The sequence below is a fragment of the Manduca sexta genome, chromosome 2 (assembly GCF_014839805.1).
Source record: "Manduca sexta isolate Smith_Timp_Sample1 chromosome 2, JHU_Msex_v1.0, whole genome shotgun sequence".
Lineage (NCBI taxonomy): Eukaryota > Metazoa > Arthropoda > Insecta > Lepidoptera > Sphingidae > Manduca > Manduca sexta.
This window is the reverse complement of record NC_051116.1, coordinates 3,160,238-3,187,683: the sequence shown is the minus strand read 5'-3', so window position 1 is coordinate 3,187,683 and position 27,446 is coordinate 3,160,238.

The following is a 27,446-nucleotide window of genomic DNA, read 5'->3' as shown; positions in this document are numbered from 1 at the left end:
GAGTGCTCCCACTTTCCGCCGTGTGTATTCCGTCCCATGATAGGGAGCGAACCTCTTGCTATTACTTGCTATGGGTACTAATTCCAAACTCTAAGCTGATAGTGAGTAGAACTTAATATCACAGTACCCGACTCGGGTACCAAACCCGAGACCTCAGCGCGGTAGTCGTACTCATACCGCATACATAAACTACGCCACCTAGAAAGTAAAAAGAAAACAAATAATTTCGTACAAAAAATCATAACCCCAAATACAGAAGCTAAATTATAATCTACATTATATCAAATGATTAAGAAGTATATTACACTAAATTCCAAAACACGAAATGCCTAACGCTACAAGCGGCTACAATAAGAGCTATCGGTCAATGAAGCCCGATTAGCTCAATGCAGAGGTCATTGTTCCGGTAACTCGGCCCGCGCCGCACCGCCGCTTCGGCCCGTGAAGCTTTTGTTACCGTTTACTTGTATTTGGTTTACTAAAGTGGTTTGGGAATTTGGAGAGGATGATAGGAGACTGACAAAGAGGATATATGGAAAAGCCGGTAGGAGTCGATTGAACCTTCGAATGTCAGATATGATATTGTTAGTAAAGGCCAGGTCAAACCTGAACCGCAGGGAATGCATTGAAAGACTAAATGAAGATGGAAGAAGTATCCCAGACTCGTCCAAAGTGGCAATCCATAGTCTCTACCTATCTCTTTGGGATAGAGGCGTGATACTATGTACGTACCTATATTTGGGCTTTAGGAGGCTTGCGTTTGATTTTGGATAATACCAACTCTATTAATATAGATTTGTGAAGTCTGCCCACACTATAGCGTGGTGGACTAAGGCCTAAACTTTCTCAGTAGTAGAGACCCATGCTCAGCAATGAGACAGTATATAATACAGGAATGGTATTATTATTATGTATATAATTGGCATAAAAGTAGCCTTTATATTGATCACGGAAGGTTTGTCACACGAACAGAGTCGTGAGCAACAATCAATTTTTTTTTTTTTTATTATTATTTTTTTAATTAAAAATAACTATATGTCGCTAAACATATAACTTTAAAACACTCCTCAAGTACTTCGTTCGGCGTAGAAACCTTCCTAATTATTTCATTCAATGGTTCAGTTTCAAATATAGACATTCACTCATTCAAAAACATTCATTTTTGCATAATAGCAAGACACCAAAACCAGACCCTTTGATTACAATCAGTAATTTGTCTGTTACTCTCGAAACAACACGGTAGGAAGTTAAGGTACGCTTCCGAATAACCGTAGCGACAAAACGCAAACTGTTTTTGAACTAAATGACATTAAAACTACTAAATTATGTAAAATTACTCTAAAAAAACATAAGTGTTAGAGGTTGAAAAAAGTATTAACGTACTATAACATGCTTACTGTAGATTTTTCCTTCAACATTAAATATTATTCATATTGAAGGGAGTTGCCTGTTTGTCATTTTATTAGAAATTTAACTTAAAACTACACGTTAAATTGATAACCTTCTCCTTTTTTGAAGACGGTTAAAAATAGCCCCGTGACCATGAAGGCTGCAGTCTTCAAAAGTCGTGAGTAAATTATAATATAAAAAACCACAATAAAATCTATAAAATAGTTTTATTTCAATGTCCACTGTCTTCTGTCTGTCTATCAAAGTACCACTACAATAATAGCATGTTATAAAATATACAAATATTTCCATAAACATTATGTTTCAATTTGGAAGACATATAATATGTAGAAATATATTTATTAGTCATTACGAAACATAACCAATATCTTACAATTACAAGCCTAGTATTAGGGCTACAATGTATTGTAATTTATTAGATACAAAAGGCTTTTAAACTACTTTTTCTTGATGAATAAACGATACTATTCGATAAACTATCTGCTTTTGAACCAAATACCATACAAATTACTATAACTTATCGCTGCGGTCGTCTTCGGAAACGCTCTTTAACCCTGCCCAGGTAAAAGTTTCCGAAATAGATGTTTGTAGATAACCTAATGTTACTTAAAGTTTATTGCTTCCTTCCAATTTTCCAGTGAATGAAATTTCTTATGATTACAGAGTCAAATATGGAAAAGAATATTACTGGTCTGCAGAGAATATATATTTATCGATTGTCAGAAAACTTTAACAGGGTAGACCGTACAGAAGGTTCAAATTTTTTTGTTGCTCTGTATTCCTTCACTCTCATAGTTTGGTGAGACGGCAATACGACATGAACGGAGATCTATCCAAAAGGACCAACGGCTTCACGTGCTTTCCGAGGCACGGGGGTATCACACCGCTAACTTCCTAACTCCAAGCCGTGACTGAGTAATTTTTAAGATAAAAAAACCTAGTCACAATTATTTTGACCCGACCCGGGATTCCAACCCAAGCATGGTAATCGTACTTGTTCCATGTAAAATTACAACTACGCCACCAAGCCAGGGCATTGTAAAACACATTCGTGATTCAATCATTTTTGTATCAACTATTTACCCACCCCTACTGGCCAAAACATTCTAATCCTGAAAACTTGGCGAGAACCAAACACCCATCGAATACAAATGAGGTAAACGCTCCCTAATTACACACTTGGTTACCTCCGGCTTTTTGTTTTATTTGCTTACCTCTTGAGGGACCCGGATACTTCCTAATTGTTAAGTTTGTTGCCAACGAATTACAAAAAAGTTACTGCGTTTGTATTGAATGTGGTTTATGATAAATAAAAGGGGAACAGTTGTTGTTGTTGAATATATTTTAATAGATATTATTGGTGATTATGTATATAATGATAATAACATCAGCCCTGTATTATTACTGTCCCATTTCTGGGCACGGGCCTCCTCTACTACTGAGAGGGATTACCCCTTAGTCCACCACGCTGGCCTAGTACGAATTGGTAGAATTCACACTCAAAACTCCTATAGAGAACTCCTCAGGTAGGCCGGTTTCCTCACTATGTTTTCCTTTACCGTTAAAGCAAGCGTCTATACGTAAAAGTTCTACATTTCGAATGTATGTGAAGTCTGCTAAATGGGATAATCTAACCTATAAACTACATAGGTATTATATTATGATGGTAATAGAGACGTGCACGACGTGTATACACGATGGACGTGAACCGACGTACCGTGCTTGTGAATCACACGCAGTCAGCCATTGCCGATATATGTCACGACGCTTTCACTGGTAATTGGGTCTAGGTTATAGCATGCAGCGGTTTTGAACATATGATTTTTTGACTAGGAAGTTATGAGAGAGATAATCTATGGATTAAGCAATTGCATTTTTCTTCTTATTTCAGTTTGGGGAAGCTTGATATAAAATATATAATACAATAATTGAAACTTATTTTAACAATCCTTGTGTATTTTTGACTACCTCGGTGGCGTTGTACTACACGCGGTACGGCAACGCTCTGAGGTCCTGGGTCCGAATCCCGGCTCAGACAAAGTAATATTTGGGTTTTTCTGCTCAGTTTGCCCGAAGTCTGGGAATTTGTGGACGATATGGCGATAGGCTCGCCCCCTATTACATCATGAGACGGAATACACTTAGCGAAAAGAACGTACTCTGGTTGCGCCTCTGCTTTCCCCTTCGGGGATAAATGCGAGATGTTTGTTTGTTTGTTTTGTGTATTTTTATAAAATAAGTAAGCAAACAGATTACTGTACATCGTTATGTGCCGTTTTCCCCGCAAGTTATAAAGTATGATATCATCATCATGAGCTGCGGGATGTCCATTTTTAAACACGGGCCTAAAAGTTTGATATACAAAAGTAATATGTTTACGCTACCGATTCAATAAAACAGATGATGCTTACGACTTCGGAAATATCTCTCACCACTCAAATATCACGTTGCTATTTTTTTATATAGTCCATCAAACAAAAGACAGATCCTTTGTTTACAAAGTTGTCCTTTACAAAATTATGTTAATGTTTTGTCGACTACCTTCTCTCGTTGTGTACCCTTCTTTAGTCTCTGCACCACCTAAAGGTTGACTGGTAGAAACCTCTGGCATTTCGTGCGCCTTTACACTCTTTCCCCCGTATTCATAGACGTTGTGCTCAAAGCTGTGATAACAAGTCTGTTTCTCAGTGCTGACGACATGGCAGCCTTCGCGGTGCGTAGACATAGTGCCGTTGTGATTGGCTAATATTGTTGTATCTCAATATTAGCCAATCACAACGGCCCTATGTCTGTTTCAGAAACAGACTTGTTATCGCAGTATTACTCCGTCCTTAAATAAAAAACGTCTATGAATAAGGGGGTTCTTATATAAAGTGTAATAAAATATTTTAGAAAATACTATAACCACTAAACTATAAAATTATCTTACCCGCTACATCCTATTCCTCACACCTTTCAAACGTCCCGAGGCGGGCGTCGATACGTCACATGCGGAGTGACGGCGTCACACGTCTTGTTCGCGTCACTGGCTACCAGAACACACTGAGCTACAACATAGATCAACAATGACCAATAGACGTCAGGAGACGTTTAACATTATGGTATTGTTTATTGTTAAATATTGTTCTGATTTATTTATTTTTATAGATTCACATACATTGGCAGTAAACTAAACATGTAAACTACTTAAGTAATAAACAATAACTTATAATTATTATAAGACTACATACAATAGTGGCGATAGCCTAGTTGGGTGTGGAACGGACTGCCAAGACGAATGTCCGCAGGTTCAAATCCCAAGGGCACACACCTCTGACTTTTTTAAAATCATGTGTGTATTCTTTGTGAATTTATCGTTCGCTTTAACGGTGAAGGAAAACATCATGAGGAAACCTGCACATCTGAGGAGTTCTCTATAGGAATTTCGAAGGTGTGTGAAGTCTACCAATCCGAATTAGGCCCGCGTGGTGGACTCAGGCCTAATCCCTCTTAGTAGTAGAGGAGGCCCGTGCTCAGCAGCAGGCAAGTACATAATACAGGGCTGATATTATTATATTATTATATATAGACAATAACTAATTACAGTATAGAACTGGAAGTGGATTTATGTTCCAAATGCCGACCAAGGCTACAAATTCAGATTCGCTATGATGGAATATATTAGCGGTATCCGTGCACATGGCATTTAAATATGTAAGGGCACTGTAATTTGCACTTTATAACGAGTTACTTGGTAGCTTGAATAATATGCTTGGTGAATAAGGCATGATTCGCGACATACTGGCTTGGTTTGTCAGCTATAGCAACGAAAACCTTTCTATTGCCATGTGTCTACCTCGTGGGCACCTCATTACATCAGAAGACTGTTGTTAACCGGCCTGTAGCAGCTCAAGTTGCGTCTAACGACGTCAAAGTATGTTATTAGCAAGTAGAAAACCATCCGCGTAAAAGAATTGTAACAAAAGTTCAAAGTTACAAAACCAGCCATAGTGGCCCACGTATGTCGCGTTCCGGGATCAGCCTGTGTCCAACAGGCCGGCATAATTATGTCGACTATTGATGGGTAATAATTTCTCATCAGTCGACGTTCTATTGAACACCATTCCAATTACCATTAGTGAAGTCACTTCGCCAGACCCGTAAAAGTCATAATTTAAGGAAAAGTAACTGTAACTATGACTGTCAATGTCAAAATTGACCGTAAGACAAAAAAATTGCGATATATAACTTTATTTCTACTTCATTTACGGTTCAAAGTCGGTTATCATTCCTCAAGTTGAATTTATCAGGCTTGTACAAACTATCTGACGTCTTATGCGCGTACTTCGTCATGCCTTGCTTCAGGAGTTCGTAGAACAGTCTGATCCGAGGGTGGACAGGTACTTTGAACGTCTTCAGACGATTAAGTATCTCCTTCACCTAAAATCCATACATATAATCACGCCTTCTGTCCTTGAAAGGGAGGTTAGAGACGCAACTAGTGTACTTTCCGACATACATCGTGATTTTATAGTCTCTTTCGAACCAAAATATGGTTAGAACTATTTGGAGGACCAAAAAATAGTGAATTAATTGTATTGTTGATAATTAAAAAAATAGCTTTTGATAATATTTTTTTCACTCATTTGAGTTTTAATGATAGTAACATCGCGACAATGATTTATTCATAGTTACGAATGGCCGATCGCAGTGATCGAAGTAGTACGTGTGAGATTTAGTTGCAATAACGAGTTCTCATTTATTATTCGTAAATAATCATTTTTATTGTTTAAAAAAAATAATTTCATTTTATTACATTTGTATTTTTTTTTTGGAAATCTATTATTGATACAGAATAGAAGTAACTTACATGCTGAGCCAACTCCTGATTTGTTTTTATTTTACTAAAATCCTTGTCAACTGTTACTATATGCTTGCAATCCTGAAACAAATACTGTTTTTAATAATTGCAAGTAATATATTATTTCAGTTGGTCTGGTTGGTTCTGTTATTGGAGTTGCACCTATTAGATTTTTAAATTATATAATAATTCTTTGGATTAGCATGTGCTCTGCCTAATATTGTCTGTACTGGGACGGTAAAATGACCCTATTGTACCTGATGGTAAGTGGAGTGGGGTCCAATGGAATGTCGACTGACGAGAGATTGTCCCCAACAATCGACACAATTATGCCGGCCTGTTGGAACCGGATACACACAGGCTGATTCGGAACGCGCCACACTTACGTGCGCCACTATGGCGGGTTTTAACACCTTGTGTACGTTGGTCGCTATCCGGCGGATATAAAATATATCCTACCACCAGCAAAATTAGAGCACTAATTTCCTAATTCCGTTAAAGTAGATCACTGTAACCGCAATTAGAATGTAGTATTTTCTGTATTTCCTAAATGTTTATGAATCGTAAATCAACATTAGCATAGACTACAAATAATTGCCTACGAATCCTTACGAAACAGAACTCAAATAACTCGGTATAAATGAAAAAATATGATAAAATAAAATATTTACAATAAAATAAATTGAAACGAGAATCACGAGTGTGTATAGCATACTTCTTATATTATCGGATATGAAACGTATTTCACGGATAGTGAATTTACTGATTAAATACAAATGTTAATATGTTCGCTATTTTTATCACCAATTTGCACACGGAGTAACTTAAAATTTCTATGTTCAGCAATGTTATTTCTAGTGAAAGCAACATAACATAATTAAAAGATAAACATACGATATGTGTGTCATACTTTTATTTTTAGCTGTAGGTACTCAATATGGTAGTCTCGTATGTTTGATTTAGTTTATTTTTCTATATGTAATATAAAATAGTATGTAAAGAAATTCTGTGAAATCAGCATCAAAATTGAAAAAGAAGCAATTTTTCATATTTGAAATATTGTTGTGAAAAAAAGTGGAGGCGTGGTGGGTTATCGTGCTGTCCCTTTCTCACTCACGCAGCATTATAGCCGGGTGTACTGGGTGACGTCATATTTAAATTTCACTGTAATTTGACAGCTTCCCTTTCCACCAAAATTCAACCCCTTGTAACTTATTTATTATTACGTGGATTCTGAAAATTCTTTTTCCGACAGATTTTGGATGAAATACATTTTTGATAATTGTATTTAAAAAAAAGTCGTTAACTATCCTATTATAACGAAGCTGTCAACAGTTTAATATTTTTTTCCTTGTAACTCTCGCTGTAAACTAAACTAGGGCATATGAATAAGATAGAAAATCTAGATCGGAACAATTGAAAATCTTCTGCTAAGCATGTTTGATTGTATTCTTTGTTATGCCTTTTATGAATATAAAAGTAATATGTTAAAGTATTCGGCTCAGTTATTCGTGCATACTTCTTGCGAACCTGCTCTTAAGTCTAAGTTGTGGAAGGATAGAAATAAAATTTCTAAACTAATGAGGGCCGACCTGATATTCGGAACTAAGACGGTCTGATCTACAGTCCTTTACTTGACCATGAGACCAAAAGAGAACAAGAAAAAATGTACCTCTGATACAGTTAAAACAAAAGTAACTCATCACGTTTGATCCTCGAAGGGGGAGGCTAATAGCAACCAGGACACTCTATACCATGTATTCCGTTCCATGATATAGGGTTCGAGTCTATCGCCATGAAGGCAACCAGGGCACTCACTTTTCACCATGTGTATTCCGTCCCATGATATCATAGGGGGCATACTGGGCATCAACTCCAGGCCCCGGGCTAATACTGACCAAAAAAAACATTATCACCTGACCCGATCCGGGATCCAAACCTAGTATCGTACCACGCCCGCAACAGTACGCCACCGAGGCAGTTGCTACTTCATTCTGCAGTAAAGCACCTTGGAATAAGACATGTGCGATACGAAAAGCAATGATGACGCAACATGCAATCCCGTAACACTACTACAAGCGATTAAGACTTAACCTACCTGCTCCAAGTACAAGACGCTTGGGCACAATTGAGAAGAGGTAGCGGGTCCAATTATTTTATATTATACATATAGCTATCAGCCCTATCATATCATGAGACAGAATAAACATGGCGGAAAATGGATGCACCAGTAGTGACTTTGCCTACCCCTACAGGAATAAAAGGCGTCAAAGTATGTGTGTGTGTGTGTTATTTCTTATCATAAGCTAGTATTGGGCAAACCTAACGACTTTGGAGATAAAACAAAAATTTTTACCGCCTTTCTTCAACCGCTAAGAACCAAAAAAGAATTTAATATAACAGGTATATACTGGTTACCAATTTTGGAGTCGGTGACTTATTAAAATAAAACATTATCTCTATACATTTGTTGATTTATTTAACTTAAGCTAGTTAAATAAATTAACAAATGTATAGAGATAATGTTTTATTATCTCTATAGGTAAGCACCTATCATTTTTAGGATGAACCAAATCGGTTTATAAATGACCGAGTTTTAAGGTAACAAACATAAAAAAACCTCGCATTGATAACATCCGCCTTTTTTGAAGTCGGTTAAATATTTACAACGGCCTGCCATTATAAGTGGTTGTGGGTTTAAATACCGATATAAGACTGTTTATATGACCCAAAAATGTGATTCACTTTTCGACAAAGCTTACGAAGACGTTAGTCCTTATTCATTATATTTCTATGACAATTCCTATTTTAAATCAAAGTGGAAGCTAGATTACTGTTCCGATTACTAGAGTCAAATATGAAAACGTTCGAAAAAAAAATCTTATACGAAGAAAGCCAACGCTTCTGCCTACCCCCTAGCCCACAATCCATCAGTATCTTAACGTGAGATCTAACTGAATGGAACTACACCGACGCAATTAACCAGACCACGCCTTTTACGCCGTATCGAACGCAATCAAACAATTCTTGAAACAAAGTTCCTAATCTAGAAATCTAGTTAGAAACAGAAAACGGGTCAGAATTGTGTAAAATATATTACAAATGAAAGCGACAATTATTTACTTGAAAATGGCATGGACTGCTGAGACAGATAATTTATTTTCTGACAGATATAGATTCTGCTAGTGGCCTGTGTATATATAGGGTTTTTTTATTGCTGCTCGAATGAATGGATGAGCTTGCCGTTTGTCTGATGGTAAGCGACACGACCGTCCATAAACAGCAGAAGCATCATCCAACACCTTGAATTACAAAGTATTGTTTGGTATTTCACTGCCATCCTGAGACATGAGATGTTAAGTCTTATTATGTCCAGTAGTTACACTGGCTACAATGTCCTTCAAACCGAAACACAACAGTGACTACACACTGCTGCTGGCGGTAGAATAGAAATTGCGATGGTACCTACCCAGGCGGATTCTCAAATATGAGAGACGTACCACCAGAACCACCGGTTCCAACAGGCCGGCATAATGGTGAGGTGTAATGATCTCTCATCAGTCGACATTCTATTGGACCCCACTCCACTTACCATCAGCTGCAATAGTGCAGGAGTCACTTTAGCGTGCCATTATATAATAAAGGCGGACATTATGCAAAAGGATTATCTATTCATATAAACATATTATGTGTATGTATATTCCCTATGGACTCCAAAACAGCTGGAACAATTTTAATATTTATTTTTAAATAATCTTTAGATTGGCGGCGATAGCCTAGTTGGGTGTGGAACGGACTGCCAGACGAATGTCCGCAGGTTCAAATCCCAAGGGCACACACCTCTGACTTTTCTAAAAATCATGTGTGTATTCTTTGTCAATTTATCGTTCGCTTTAACGGTGAAGGAAAACATCGTGAGGCAACCTGCACATCTGAGACGTTCTCTATAGGAATTTTGAAGATGTGTGAAGTCTACCAATCCGCACTAGGCCAGCGTGGTAGACTAAGGCCTAATCCCTCTCAGTAGTAGAGGAGGCCCGTGCTCAGCAGTGGGCAAGTATATAATACAGGGCTGATATTATTTATATTAGATTAGCCCAGCGGAAGGCCTGTAAAGTTTAGTAGCCGAACCACAAGAGTATGTGATTTCGTTTAATAACGCAATGTCAAAATGACCCAGCATATACTTACACAAAATTTTTCATCCCAATCCATCCAGCAGTTCCTACGCTATCCACCAAAACCCATGTTTCCCATTATAAGCAATACTGTCATTCCTAAGTAATTCCACTTGCAAATGAGTCCAGCATGGGTGTAATAACCGAGTAACTGATCCGGGGCGTAACTACACCCGCTAAAGCGCTTTTATCGCGCGATCTACTGCTTAGAAGTATCTTTCACGGCTGTTGCCGGTGCTATCTGATTGTAGCGGCAAAGATTAAGTAAGGTAGACAGGTTATTTCTAAGAGTTGGATTTATAGGTAATACGAAATCATAAAGCCACAATTTATTTATAACACTTATATTAATATTATTAAAAACATATTGCTATAGATTACTAGATAACAAAACGGTTTCACTCACGTATGCTTAGACATAATTGCCTTCCAGTTACAACCTATTAAGTAGGTCATCTTTATAGGCGAGTGCGTAGAGGACGTCGACTCCGACGTATACTTATATTCTTTGAGAGCACAATGAAACAAGATCGTATAGCAGAATTGCGAAAATGAGAGTGTTGCCAGTAAAAGAATGGCCGAAAATTTCCACACAATTTTATAGCTGGTAACAATAAATGGTTTAATATATCCTAAAGTAAACAAAGACATTTTTTGTCTTATGAAAATTAGTTAGACATTGCAAGTTTCCCTGTTACAATTTACATAACTTGTTTTTATTAATTTGTTCTAACATGGCAACGTGCCTGCATTAAGCAATACATTGTTAAGTATAATATAATCCAGGCATTGTAATGTCGACTAATTTGACGTTCATATTTTCTTAACCGTTCTTCATTTTCTGGATATACAAACTTCATAACACGAGTCGTCGAAACAAGCTACAGTCTCTTTTAAGCACAATATTAAATTAATATACTAACCCCCTTATTCATAAACGATTTTTATCTAAGGACGAAGCATTGTTGTTGATAAGTCTGTTTCTCAGTGCTGACGGCATGGCAGGCTTCGCAGTGAGTAGACATAGGGCCGTTGTGATTGGCTAGTATTGGGATACAACTTGAATCTAGTTGCCTGTCAGATAAACTAAGCTGAATAAACAACAAGCTATCAAATAAACAAAGCTGAGAAACAGACTTATTATCACAGCAATGCTCCGTCTTTAGATAAATAACGTTTATGAATAACAGGGGTAAATATCCCACCGGCCTAGTCATTCTGGACCTTCTGCGCACCTAATCTTTGTCCCCCGTGGCCTCGTTGTGTCCGGAATAATAATTAGCTCCCATACAAGCAAACATACTTGTTACAGATACTATCTTCGCGTATGCCACTTACGAATGTAGAATTAACTAAATAGTGCAAGATTTGCCTTCTCATCGATTCAAATGGCTACAAAGATTTGAACTTCCCAATAAGTCGTTTTAAATACTGTGTAAATGAAATGAAAAATGAAAATGAAAAATATTTTTATTTATCACAAAAGATCTATACGTAACGAATATACAAAGTATGAATTACAGTAATGTACGAAATTAATAAATGTATTGACAAGTAAAAAAATACCTTAGTCGTGTCTTCTTTGTAGTCACCATTTCATGTGTAGGTGGTATTGAAACAAGTTACATTTTATACTAAACTTTGCTGGTGGTAGGATATATTTTATATTCGCCCGCATAGCGACCACTATACACAAGGTGTTAAACCCGTCATTGTAACCCACGTATGTGTGTTGCGTTCCAGGATCAGCATCAATATATCCGGTTTCAACAGGCCGGCATAATCGTATCGACTGCTGCGGAGTAATCATCTCTCGTCAGTCGACATTATATTCGACCCCATTCCACTTACCATCTGATACAGTAGAGCCATGCCTGTATGAAAAAAATCTTCATACGGTTGTAATTAGAAAAAAATACGACTAACTTAAAGTTAACTTAATATTCTTCTAGTACAATGTCACGAAGACCTTTGTAATTCAATGTTTGGCTGGGCTGCTGCTGTTTATAACCAGTGATGTCAATCAACATCAGGCGCCTAATCCAACTCACTTATATAAAATTATATCTCAAGGCTACCCTTTTATGTCTAAGTGCAGCAACTTGGTATTGTTTCTGGAGAAGTCTATCACGTGAAAAAATCGATAGCAAAACCTAGTATGTCATCTATATTAGAGATCGTCCAATGGTCGAAATTTGGCTGTCGAATTAGTATATTTGTGAGAAATATAGAGAATTTTTATTTTTCTTTACTCCTCTACATGAATTTTAATTATGCAAAATCTCAAACACCTCCGTGTGCAATGTGCTTAAAAAGGGGTTCAAAAAATTATCTTCATGTATCAATATATAAATAGATATAACATAAATGTACGTATGTATATTCTCTATGGACACCAAAACGCCAGAAACGAGTTTAATGATTTTTTTAAGTAATCTTTAGATAAGTCCAGCAGTTGATCCTGTGTGGATTGTTAAGACTAAATAAGTGGTTTAGAAGACAGGCTATACAATAAGTTCTACCTGTGCGCGGCCGGGACAGTTCGCTAGTAGTTTATACAATTACTTACTGCCTATGCGGTGTCTAATGTCCCACCTTCATTTCCTTATCGAAACTAAACGTGATTTTAACTCGGTTTACACTGGACTCAGCCGGCGATAGTGGGCCGAACTGCGACGTAAGGGATCTATGCGGGAAACTATTCACTGGACAGAGCCGGGCTGAGAGATCTAGTGGGGGATACATGGGTGTCAAAAAGGATTGAATTTGATTTGAAAAGTATTATTAAAAAATTACGAAGCGTAATATTCGTTAAATGGTAACAAACGCATCCTTTATGACATGAAACCCAACATAGCGAACGAAATGTGAGTGTGATAAAATCCCTTCCTAATCCTACAAAGTGAAAAAGACGTGATGAGATTTTTAATTTCGTTTTATATTTATTTACTGTATTAAGTAAAACGTTAGGTAATAACAAATAACGACAAAGTCTAAACAATACCAACCATAAGATACTTCTTTAGAAGATCTAAAATCGAAAACAATTAAATAACTTCAACTATTCAATGGAATAGTTCCATAATCGCATAGAGCAGAGTAGTTATCAGTATCATTATATAGAGACGTCATGTCCATGTCGCTATTAATCAAAATGAAATTACCTTCATACTAAAAAGGCAAGTTTACACGCGTGAGGTCCGACTCCCACCTCAACCACTCAATTCCGCCCCATTCCCCAAACAAAGGCGATTGCTTAGTTTTTATCTGTTGCCCGCTCCCACTTGTTTCGCTTACGTACTCCGCGATAAGGGTCCGAATGGATTAGATTTTTTTTAATATAAGCAAAATTGACCCACCAGCAACAGTGTGGGAAATAAACAATTTTAAGGCCTTAGTTCCGATTGTTCTCTTTTGAAACTACGTAAGAATACCATACACAATAATTTTGTAGCTGATATTCGGGCTGGTATTTACAAACGTTACTTAAAACGTACAGAGTAATGCTGTGATAATAATTTTTTCTAGTCATTTCGACACTATAGTCCTCATAATGCGTGGGTATAAGAGCGCTGTGATGGACTAATTATTTTTTTTCTTTTCCATTTGAGACAAATAAGGGGGTTTGTTGACCTTCGCAGTGCGTAGGCATAGGGGCACTGTGATTGACTAGTGTTTTTTTTTTATTCTTTTTTAAATAAAAAAAAAATAAAATACTTTATTTATCACGTAGGCGAACAAAGTTGCACTTATGATACGTCAAAACAAAGAATAATAATAATTATTATTTCTAAACAACTATTAAAATCACTTATATAACTATGGAGATTTTAAATTAGGGATAAAGTTTATACAAAAGACTAGGTACAAACCGAAGTAACCAGCTCGGGCTGGCAAGTAGGGGGGAAATAGAAGGGTAACGCGTCGCGATCCTCACCGGCGAGGACATGAGCCCTAACCTAGCTAACCTACCAGCCTTTCACTAGCTACCTAAGTGATGACTACCCGAAGAAAAAAGGCAGAAAGAAACTCCGGGCTTTCTTTTTGTCATCAATTATTCAGTACTTCTTTTGTATTTTTTTTCCAAGTCTTTCTTGTACATAGTCACAATAGTTATATAAGCTAATGCACGCACATCACCGTTAACATGGGATAAGATGAAATCCAATCGACTAAACCTGGAGCGGCATAAAATAAAATTAGCGATAGCAAATAAAAGAGAACATAGATTCATACTTAAATAACGGCGTACAGCGTGCATTCGCCTACATTTACAATCATAGTTTTCAATCATGAGAAAAGAAAAAAAAAATAGTGATATTGAACAGGCAAACACAACATGATCGGGTGGTCGTCTTTCAAAAATTACATTTCATTAAGATATGATACAAATAAGTACTATTAGTATAGTATTGACACAAATAAGGGAGTTTAATGTTTCACTAATTGGGGTTTCCGGGAAGGGTGGGGGACGAGGTCCGCTATTTAAGGGAGTTGTGGGGCATAAGGAAAATATTAGGAAAAGACTTGCGAGAGAATTTGGGAAGGACAGGATGGGTAAAGAATAGGGGCTTTTTTTTAGGATAAAGACCGCTGGGAAAAAGGGAGGGAAATGTACGCGAGTTTTTATAGGCCTGATTGTGAATTTACGACCAAGAGATATACACACTGAACTGTGTTCCTAGGGCCGCGGAAAATATCGCCGTGCATTGCATTCGGTATGGAAACCCAATGCACAAGAAGTACCCCGAGGGAGACAGATTAATATTGAGATACAACATTACTCCAGTTTTATTTTTATTTATTTCTTTGTATGATTAGACGAGCTTGCCGTTCGCCTGACCGCCCATAAACAGTAGAAACACCATCCAACACCTTGAATTACAAAGTATTGTTTGGTATTCCACTGCGGCGGTTGTGGGCCTGCCCGCAGATAGAAGGGAGACAATTGAAAACTCAGGGTAATTACGTGGTACGAGCTTTATTTTTACACCTCCGCGTTACACTCGGTACTGGTTGCTGGTGTTATGCAACACGAGTCACTGGCCTGGGGAACTCCGATCCAGGCGAACGGCACGTAGATGTTGCACGTGGCTGGCTCCGGCGGCAGCTCGCCGGGCAGTTGGAAGGCCACGTAGGTGAGCAGGGTGTGCACGTGGTCGGGGTCAGCTCCCGCGACGTTGGTGGTGTGCACGTGGTCGGCTCCGGCGACAGCTCGCCGGCAGTCGGTCGGGGTCAGCACATCCGACGATGGTGGTGCGCAGCTGGACGTGGTCGGGAGGCAGCTCTCGCCGGCCGTCGGACGTACGTCAGTGCAATGACAATTCATTGCAATGATGATGCCCATTGGTAGTTCTAATTGCGAGGGCGTTAATCATTCACATTATAACCACAGACTATTTAGAAAGACAATAGTAACGTTGACAGAGTATATATATTAGTATAATTGGTAACGTTACACCACTACGCTGGCCATTCTAAAACATGCGATGTTAAGTCTCATTATGTCCAGTAGTTACACTGGCTACAATGTCCTTCAAACCGGAACACAACAGTGACTACACTGCTGCTTGACGGCAGAAATAGACATAGCGGTGGCACCTGCCCAGGCTAACTCACACATATGAGAGACCTACCACCAGTAACTGACAAATGAACAAAACCAAAGAAACTATGCGTCTGTGTCTGCCTAAAATTTTACCTAAGTATTGCCTGTATGGATATTGGATAGTCAGAGAGAAATTAGAAATCACATCCCTTTCCTACACCAATCTCCATGATTGACATATCTTAGGGAAATCAGCCCTATTCCTTTTATTAATATAAAATACATTAGTTAATGTTACATCTCCAAATACCTACTCAAATCCTCTCTATTACTTCAAGGAACAGATTGGCTGATTATATTTTTACAATATAATATAATATTTCGTAAAAACATCTTATTATCTTTTATCCTTTGTACAATGTTCGTAAAGCCTTCTTAGAAATTGTTCCAAAAATGTTGTTACGGTCAATAAGCCTCGTTTTAATATTTGGACGGATTCTGTTCCAGTCGAAAGAAAACTCATTAGAGATTTAACTTTATCCCTTTGTACCATTTCAGCCTACGTATTTTATATACTTAACAAGAAGAAATTATTGAGCTCTCATACACTACCTGCACATGGTCTCACACTCGCTCCTGAGCTCTCATACACTCCCGTCAGGTCGTCGCTCCACCGGCCCGCGCGTCACACCACGCTCCCTGTACGTGGTCTCACACTCGCTCCTGAGCTCTCATACACTCCCGTCAGCTCGTCGCTCCACCGGCCCGCGCGTCACACAACGCTCGCTGTACGTGGTCTCACACTCGCTCCTGAGCTCTCATACACTCCCGTCCGCTCGTCGCTCCACCGGCCCGCGCGTCACACCACGCTCCCTGTACGTGGTCTCACACTCGCTCCTGAGCTCTCATACACTCCCGTCAGGTCGTCGCTCCACCGGCCCGCGCGTCACACCACGCTCCCTGTACGTGGTCTCACACTCGCTCCTGAGCTCTCCTACACTCCCATCAGCTCGTGGTTCAGTTGCCCTGCAGGCACGAGTTAATATTGTTTCCGCTAATCTATTCGATATAATTGGCGTGCAAACAGCGCAATGTTTGCATCGGTGCGCGCCGCACCTGTGTTCGTGTGTGTGCTGTAATTGTCAACCATCCATTACTCCCCTCTATTAATTATATTGTACAGGTGCGAGTCGACTTATTCGATTAAAATAGTCTTTCTTCTTATAATTAATGTTTAATACAATAAACAGAGACGAACAAATTTTATAATAAGCCATGAAACTCATCGCTGTCTTAATAAAAAAATGACCTATTCCAAAATTATAAATTTGTGGGAATCGTCAAAAAACTCATTCCTATGTGGAAACTTTTTTTAAGTTGTTATAGAATTGAACTTGTTAAAGGCAAGTCAAAAATGAAACTTTAGAATGAAAAAAAAGAAAAAAAAAGGTCACAAACAGAAATAAGTTTTTGGACGACTCCCACAAATTAACAATTTTTGAATAGCTCATTATTTTAATTAATGAAATTAAAAATCGATTTGTAGTTCCTGAGATTAGCGCGTGCAAACAAACAAACAAACCTTTAAATAATAGTACAGATAACACGACAAAATAAAGATCTAATTCGCATTCGACATTTATATCGGTAGACGTAAACGTCGGAATAAATTGACATTGTAATATGACAATCAATTTAGCCCACGTGAGGTTTAGTTTGTGATATTGAAAAGATCATCGCCCTTGGCATTAAGTCCGCCTATACACCTTTCTATATGTAAAGTGTATAAATAAATAAAAATACAAAGAGATCCCGGATCGGAGAAAGATATTGGGTATTTCTGCTCAGTATCAACCCGGAGTCCAGAATTTACACTCGATATAGGCTCGCCCACTATCACGTTACCTTGGAACACTTGACGAAAAGTGGGTGCCTTGGCTACACTCCTGCCTACCTCCTCCAGGATAAATGCATGAGATGTGTGTCATTGTATTACAAGCGTATGTTATTTCTAAGAGTTCTCTAAAATAAAACTAATTACGGATTTTTTCGCGGTTATTTAAATTATAATTTTCTCCAGACGTTTCGAATACTGTAGCCTTCGTGGTTACAGATAGGACTCGACTGGTCGGTAAAATCCGTAAGTAGTTTTATTTCAATTTCTAACATTCGCGTAAACATAAAAAATCATCAAACAAAAGATTAAGTTGGGTAAAAGCTTAGTATGAATTACTCTTCGCATTAATATTAGTAATTATACGGCAATCTATTTGTATCGACCACATATTGGTCCAAATAATTAAGATTCATTCATAGCTTGCTTTGATTTTACATGCGAACTGTTTAACATAATCAGCCCGCGGCTATTCGTGTTATAAACGGGCGGGTTTTAAGCCGCCAAAAATATACTCTCAACTGCTGCTTTAGAGTTCAGACAGTCAACAAAATGGCGGCGACGAGCTGTCAATGTATCGATAATACAGTTACTGTGAAATTGTTTATTTGAGTGATCTGCTAAACTAATCAATATTGGGTTAATTTAATTAATTAATAATTAAATATTCTCATGTAACTTGACTTATCCTAAGTGCAACTATGTTCGGCTACGTGATGAATAAATCATTTTATTTATTTATTATATTATTTTATTAAAAACTACGCAGCGATTCTACATCCGAAAACGCCCGTCTACTGCCTCCGATATTATCAAATATCCCGATGTTTATCACTCAGCCCATGGCAAATCCAAACTTTGATGTGTTTAACTTTGCTCTGGTTTTCACTTCAATTACACAGATAAATATAAATTAATTAACCTGTATTTGCCCTGGCGATGAATTTGGGTAACGCATTGTGCAAGCGAGGTAAGGATCCCCTTGAGCGGTTATGTGTTAATTTTTTTAAAATAATCGCTTGATTCAATGATGAAGGAATACATCGTAAGGAAGTCTTCATAGCTAAGAATCCTTCATAGTAATTCGAAGGTACGTTAAGAGTGCTAACCAGCACCAGGGCAGCGTGGTGGGCTAAGACCTAAACCTTCTTAGTAGAGGAGGCTGGTAACCGCTGAGGCAATTCTTGTACGCTTGGTCCTCACACCAAATGCATGCCCATGCATAGGGGGACATTACGCCGCGACCCTAGGCACATAGTGTAATGTGTATACACAAATACACATTGAGGTCTATAAGGGATCGTGAACATTTCCTGTCTCACTTCACTCCGCCCATCCTGATAGTTTCGTCTTCCTTCTCCTTCGCCCCCCCCCCCCCACCTTTTTCTTCTTTTCCTCCTTTCTCCAGGGCCCTGCAGTCGTCAAGCCGAGAGGTACGTAGTCAACCATTCACTTGTCCCCCCGGTGTTGAGTGCGGGACCTGTACTAAAAAGAAATACAGGGCTGGTATTATATTATGAATATTACTTCTTCCTACTCGTATTACTCAATACTGAAGGTCGTAACCTCGCTTCTGTAACGCTTTCTCCATCTGTTTTTGCGATATGAAGGGCACTAAAAACTGATGAAAAACCTTACAATAATACAAAAAAACAGTCAGTTTTACTTATAAACTTGTTTTAGCGTTAAGAGGTGATTAAAATTGCTTAAATAGCTGTCGAAAACATCACCGGTTCCTAGTTTAAACCTACTTACAAGATGGCGGGTTTTGACTCACAGCTGATCGAGTAAATTTGTGTTTTGAGGTTAAATCACTACATAGTATAAAACAAAGTCGCTTTCTCTCTCCCTATGTCCCTTTGTATGCTTAAATCTTTAAAACTATGCAACGGATTTTGATGCGGTTTTTTTTAATAGATAGTGATTCAAGAGGAAGGTTTATATGTATAATAACATCCATTAAATAGTGGAAAAATACTGTTATTTTGTTATGTTATACCCGTGCGAAGCCAGAGCGGGCCGCTATGTTTTATATACAACGTTCACAGTTTTTCTGTAGTGTATTTAGTATCAGCATCGCACCCGTGCGAACCCGGGGCGGGTCGCTAGTATTATTATAAAGGCAGAGTACTATGATTTTTAAATAGGTTATCATTTCAGCCGGGAATCATCCACTGCTGGACATAGACCTCCCCTATTGAGCGCCACAGGGACCGGTTCTGTGCCGCCCTCATCCATCGGACTCCGGCGACCCTCACCAGGTCGTCGGTCCATCTCGTGGGGGGCCTGCCAACGCTGCATCTTCCCGTTAAAAAAAAATTAAGCACTGATTAAAAGTGTACGAGCAGATTAGTCAAGACATAACTAGGCATAGCCTTGCGAAATTTCCATAAGTAAGACTGAGTACTGTATGTGCGGTACAACAGCGCTCTGAGGTCCTGGGCCCGAATCCTGGGTCGAATCCAAAGTGATATTTGGGTTTTTCTACTCAGTATCAACCCGGAGTCTTTAATTTGTGCCCGATATGGCGATAGGCTCGCCCCCTATCACATCATGGGACGGAACGCACTTGGCGAAAAGTAGGTGCCCTGGTTGCGCCTCTGCATACCCCTTCGGGGATAAATGCGTGATGTTGTGTGTGTGTAATTATGTGTAGATTAAAGAACAGTCCCACCTGCATTAGTAATTCATGGCCCGCATTGCTCCCTCGCATGATCTCGTTTATATGCACCGACATGGTTTAATGTGTAATCAATCCGATATGTCATGCGTCGTCGATTAGCCGAAAGCAATTATAATTAATCAGTATTATTAGCGGTTGTCTAACATTGATTGTGTTTGAATTAACAGCTGAGATATCGGGTTAGCGAGAAACCCTTGTAAGAAGCTTTGTGAAGAGGTATCTTTTATAGGCCACGGCAGTTTCGCGACACACGAAGGCCATTATATATGTTTTCTATGGTCGCTATCGTGGTAAAAATATCCGAATATATAGGTTTACCCGAAGCAGATGTAAAAGAGTCGGAAGTTTCAAAGCCTTAGTAAAATGAAATACTTCCCTCTTAAAAATAGTCGACGTTTTAAAATTCAATCAAAAGTTGGAGCGCGGTAACGCAATCTCGCGGCGCGTCGCGTCGCATTAGACGTGTGGCTGTGGCGCGGGCGTGGCGCGGGTGTGGCGCGAGCGTCGCGATAGAGTATGCTAAGTGCGAGCGCCAAGCTTCGACTCACATTTACTGGGGAAAACTTGCTTAAGGATGACTACGAAAAATGTGAACACAAAACAATAATTAGAAAGTTTCAAATCTTACTAATATTATAAATGCGATAGTTTCTGCAAATTACGTTTGTAAGAAATAAATGGAAAACAACTGAATAGATTTGAAATTTGGCATTTAGGCGGAAGCGGCGATAGCCTAGTTCGGTGTGGAACGGACTGCCGAGACGAATGTCCGCAGGTTCAAATCCCAAGGGCACACACCTCTGACTTTTCTAAAATCATGTGTGTATTCTTTGTGAATTATCGTTCGCTTTAACGGTGAAGGAAAACATCGTGAGGAAACCTGCATATCTGAGAAGTTCTCTATGGGAATTTCGAAGGTGTGTGAAGTCTACCAATCCGCACTAGGCCAGCGTGGTGGACTAAGGCCTAATCCCTCTCAGTAGTAGAGGAGGCCCGTGCTCAGCAGTGGGCAAGTATATAATACAGGGCTGATATTATTATATTATTATTATTTAGGCAGACCAGCTTGTTGATTAACCTCCCATGCGAAATCATTAAATTTGTTCATCTTTTTTTAAATAGATGGCGCTGCCGTCGTCGAATGTTTGAGCGTTTTTTTATAGTAGGAAGGGCTTATCAGACAAGCACAGCCGCAAGCAAATACCTGGTAAAATATGACACTACGTTAAATCCAAAGAGAGTAACCGGTTTTAATATTTTATTATAATTATCAGCCGTAGGATGTCCACTGCTGAACATGGGCTTCCTACAAAGATTCCCAGATCGACCTATTGGAAGCGGCCCGCATCCATCGACCTCCTGTGAATTATATAAGTTCATCGATACATCTCGTGGGACGTCCGATTCTACGCTTGCCAGTTCATAGCCTCCACTCCAGAACTACAATTATAAAAATCAAACCAAGTCCACACTCGCAGCGAGCGCGGAACAGAATGCTCGCATACGAGTCGCTGCACATTTTATTTCTCACGTGTAATGCACACGTGCCTTCATCAATCCTTTATTTAATAAATTGCAGTAAGATTGCATGTTTTAAAAATTAAATATAAAGAGTAAATTGCAGAGATGGATGTTTTTTTACTTGAATATGGATTAAGAATGTCCAAATATATTATTTAATTAGAAATTAGTTTTCCACCACCATTTATTTTAAGCAACCTAAAATAACTAAAATAACCATTTGAATCAAATTTAAATAAAACTATTTTATGGTTTTAATCGCGGCTTTTACTGGTGGTAGGTCTCTCATACGTGCGAGTCCGCCTGGGTAGGTATCACCGCAATGTCTATTTCTGCCGCCAAGCAGCAGTGTAGCCAGTGTAACTACTGGACATAATAAGACTTAACATCTCATGTCTGAGTACCAAACAATAGTTTGTAATTCAAGGTGTTGGTGTTTCTACTGTTTATGGGCGGTCGTATCGCTTACCATCAGGCGAACGGCAAGCTCGTCTCGTCATTCAAAGCAATAACAAAAAAAAATCCCGACGTTTCGAAAACTGCAGCCTTTATAGTTAAAAGTTTTATTTCAATGTCCATACGAAATCATCAGAATCGCAATCAAGTTACTCTACCCGGTAGTAATAACAATCTTAACTTTATTTTGACCGCCTTGAGGTCTCAATTAATCTCTGTACCCCAGTTAACCGAAATAACAATATTTAGGAATCAAATACATCTCACACCATTTAAAAAAATACCATACTACTAATATTTCCCATAGTGGCAGTCCTGGGAACCTACTTATCGTGCGGTCTCCTACTCCGGGATATTCGGACAATGGTTGATACTGGCGGGCTAAATGTGTCACATGATAACACAGTTCATGATAGTGCAGTAAGGTTATTAGCTGGATATATTGTATATCCGCCCGGATAGCGACCATACACAAGATGTTAAAACCCACTATAATGGCTCACGTAAGTGTGTCGCGTTCCGGGATCAGTCTGTTTATATCCGGTTTAATCAGATCGGCATAATTGTGTCGACTGTCGAGAGATAATCTCACGTCAGTCGACATTCTAATGGACTCCACTACACTTACCATCAGGTGCAGAGGGATCACTTTAGGGTGTCTGTATAAAAAAGTAACAGTTTATTCATAAATATACTAAAACGCACACAAACAAATTCTTCGGCTTTATAATATTAGTATAGATTATTAAAACTGCACAGTTCTGATTACATCGTAAAAGGCCGTCATTAATCGTTCAAAAAGTTCTGCAAAATGTAAATCCAGTTAAACTCACAAAATAGTACTTAAAAATACAATATATATTTACTGCGGCGTACACTGTGGTGTTCCGCACTAACTGTTATAATTTAACTCGAACTACATTCACACAATAACCTCGGGCTATTTTATTTACCCTCAGTTAAGGGATGAATATTGCGTCTATTTATGAATGAAAATATTATGATTTGCATAAAATTGGTGTCATTTGTCCAGCATTAAAGTCGTGAATGCTGTGTACATTCTGGTTTTCATCTCATCAGCCTACAAATGTCCACTGCTGAACATATGCCTCGCCTAGAGCGCGCCACGTTGCTCGGTCCTCCGCTCTCCTCATCCAGCGTCTACATTATGGTTATTATAATAATATGATTATAATGTATAATAATATCAGCCCTGTATTATATACTGTCACACTGCTGGACACGAGCCTTCTCTCCTACTTAGAGGGATTATGTCTTAGTCGTTCACGCTGGCCTAGTGCGGATTAGTAGACTTCACATACCCTTAAAATTCCTATGGAGAAATTCTCAGGTATGCAGGTTTCCTCACGATGTTTTCCTTCACCGTTAAAACAAGCGATAATTTACAAAGAATACGCACATGAATTAAGGAAAGGCAGAGGTGTGTGCCCTCGGGTTTTGAACCTGTGGACATTTGTCTCGGCAGACCGTTCCACACCCAACTACAGTATCACCGGTTTAAAAAAAATGTTAGTGACATGGCTGGCGGTCTGTTCCTTTAATAGTCCGATGAGACGACAATATGAAATGACGGGAAAGAGATCAGGCGCAGGACCAACGGCTTTACGTGATTTCTGAGGCACGAAGGTATCGTACGGGAGTCACATTTATTTTGGCCCGACCTGGGATTGGAACCCAGGACATCAGCGCAGTTGTCATACTCACGCCGAGGCAGTCAAAATAATAAACATTGTTATTTACTCCTTTATATTTCACTTCCGATTTTTAACAAGATTTCTAACAATAAGTTATTTATCGCTTTCAGTTGTAAATAAAATCCTCAAATTTAATAACTAAGGTTAGTTAAGGAAGCCGGTGCAAGGAAACAGCCACGTCTGATCCAATTGTCGCAACTAGCTTCAGTAGATACCAACACGAGTCACTCAACGCCACTACTACTGGCCTCTGTAAAATGTAGCCAGTGTACTTGACATAACAAGACTTGACATGTTATCTTTTCTTTTATATTTATTTCAGAAGCTTGGTCATAATTCCCGATCATGTCGCTCCGTCCCATTTCATGGGTATTCACTTATTAATTCCAAAATATTTTTTTCAATAAAACCCTAGCCCCTTCTGACGTATACACCGACATAAAACTATTAATTTTACTGCCCACATTGAAACCTAATGAGGAGCCAGTGTAAATACTGGACATAATAAGACTTACCATCTCATGTCCCATGATGGCGAGCGCAGTGGAATATCAAACAATACTTTGTAATTCAAGGTGTTGGATGGTGTTGCTACTGTTTATAGGCAGTCACTTACTTTCAGGCAAACGACAAGCTCGTCTCGTCATTCAAAGAAATAAAAAAAACAGTGACTCTTATTAACTTGTACGAATAATACATGAATATAATAAAACTGAATAAGTAAAGCACTGCGAGCGGCTTACATGTCCTGCAATTCTTTAATAAGTTTGGGCCCTGTTTCTCAAGTTTCAAATAAATTTTATTTGTTAGCATATTAAACAGTCAATGTAGATAGTATTTATTTTATTACAATTTATTTGGAAGCGTACATTAGACTGGCTTTAGTATTCAGTCGACTTATACATTTATCTGAAGCAATTACTCCGAAGCTATAAAACAGGCCCTTATAACAGTAATTTATACTTATTCAACTAAACGACGCATAGCTGAATAAATTGACGAAGCAAATAGTAGGGACTCTCACTCAAAACAGTAGTTGTAACTAATCAAATCTATTAAATAAAGTATAGATATTTTGGTCCCTCTATCTGCCGGATTATGAACATATTGCATTTGCGCGAACGAATGAATGAAGTGAATGTATTGAACGAATGAATTGAATCTTTCGTTTTATCCATGACTTTATTTCGTTTTCACAGAAAAAGTATGTTATTATTCTTTTTTATTGCAATTGAATCACGAGAGGAGTATATCGCTCGCCTGATATTAATCGATACGCACATAAACAGTAGCAACACCATACAGAACTTTGAATTACATACTGCGTGACACTCCACTGCGCTCGACACTAAGACATGATGTCAAGCCTTATAATGGCAAGAATTTACGCTACAATTTCCTTCTAACTGGAACACAACAATGCACACCGTTGCTTGGCGGTAGAAGTAGACAAAGCGGAAAACCTACACAGACGGCCCCGAAGAGAGACTTACTGATACTAATTTATCCATCGATATATATGTACTACGTACTAGATTTAGCGTTCGAAACATTCACTTTAGTCAACTGAATTGAACTGCAATCCATTCAAACTGACTTTAGTATGGTCAGTATTAACAGCTTGTGGTTGTGTACGGAGTGGCGCTCATGATATAAGAACTCGAGTCTAAGTGTAAACCCGGATTTGAATAAAAAATATTAGTCAAATAAGTAAAAATTATTTGTTGTTCAAGTGAATAAATAAGTTATAACAGTGACGTTTTGGTTGCCATTTTAGTTCAGATTTTGAACAAATAGTTTATATGGACATACGTGTCTATAGAATATAATAATAATAATATCAGCCCTGTATTATATACTTGCCCACTGCTGAGCACGGGCCTCCTCTACTACTGAGAGGGATTAGGCCTTAGTCCACCACGCTGGCCTAATGCGGATAGGTAGACTTCACACACCTTCGAAATTCCTATATAGAACTTCTCAGATGTGCAGGTTTCCTCACGATGTTTTCCTTCACCGTTAAAGCGAACGATAAATTCATAAAGAATACACACATGATTTTAGAAAAGTCAGAGGTGTGTGCCCTTGGGATTTGAACCTGCGGCCATTCGTCTTGGCAGTCCGTTCCACACCCAACTAGGCTATCGTCGCTTAGAATATGCGTCAATGAATTTAACATTATATCTTTAAGAATGTTCATTTAGCCAACCCATCAACTATCATTATATAGCATGCAATGTAATATCGCAAGCAACATCTCTATAACAATACACGTCAATTGTCAACAATGCAGACATTTCTCCCATAATAGTCTGAAGGATATTCCCGCCTCGGGATATACCGTTTCGGAATAATTAACCGGAATATTCGATGCTAAATTGTATGCAACCGGATTAGAATTATTTAAATTAGCAATAGATTTAGACCTGTTCAATCGGTTCCGAATAACATTTGCATATAATTGAGAAAGGTTGGTTATATGTTGGGAAATTGTATTCTTTGCCAAATGTCATCAGTTCCATATCACTACATAGTATAAAACAAAGTCGCTTTCTCTGTCCCTACCTTTGTATGCTTAAATCTTTAAAACTACGCAACGGATTTTGATGCGGTTTTTTAGAATAGATAGAGTGATTCAAGAGGAAGATTTATATGTATAATAATATCCATTAAATAGTGGAGAAATATTGCACCCGTGCGAAGCCGTGGCGGGTCGCTAGTATATTATAATTCTCTTTGGTCATTAGAATTGAAGGTTTTCCGGTTACTTCAAAATGTCGAAATATCGTTACAAACTTTTACAATTGTAATAATAGTGTAAATCAGCTGCTTGGTAATAATGTAATAAAGGTGGAAGGGGAGAGGATATTTTTATATTCGACTAGATAGGAACATGATGGTCCTTCAAACGGATCGTGACGAAGCAATTATGCAGGCCGACATGACTGTGCCGACCGTCCAGAGATGCTTGTATCTTTGGCCGGTCGGCACTTTATACGGGCTTCAGTTCATTCAAACAAAAAAAAAACACATGAGTAAAATTAGGCGTGGGCGACACCACTCGTTCTAGTATCAGCTGATGTACCATGTAATACTAAATTCGCAAATTTACCATTTTTTATCGTGACACGGCAAAGTGACCCCAATACGCGTAATGGTAAGGTGAGGGTCCGCTAGAATGTCGACTGACGAGAGATGATT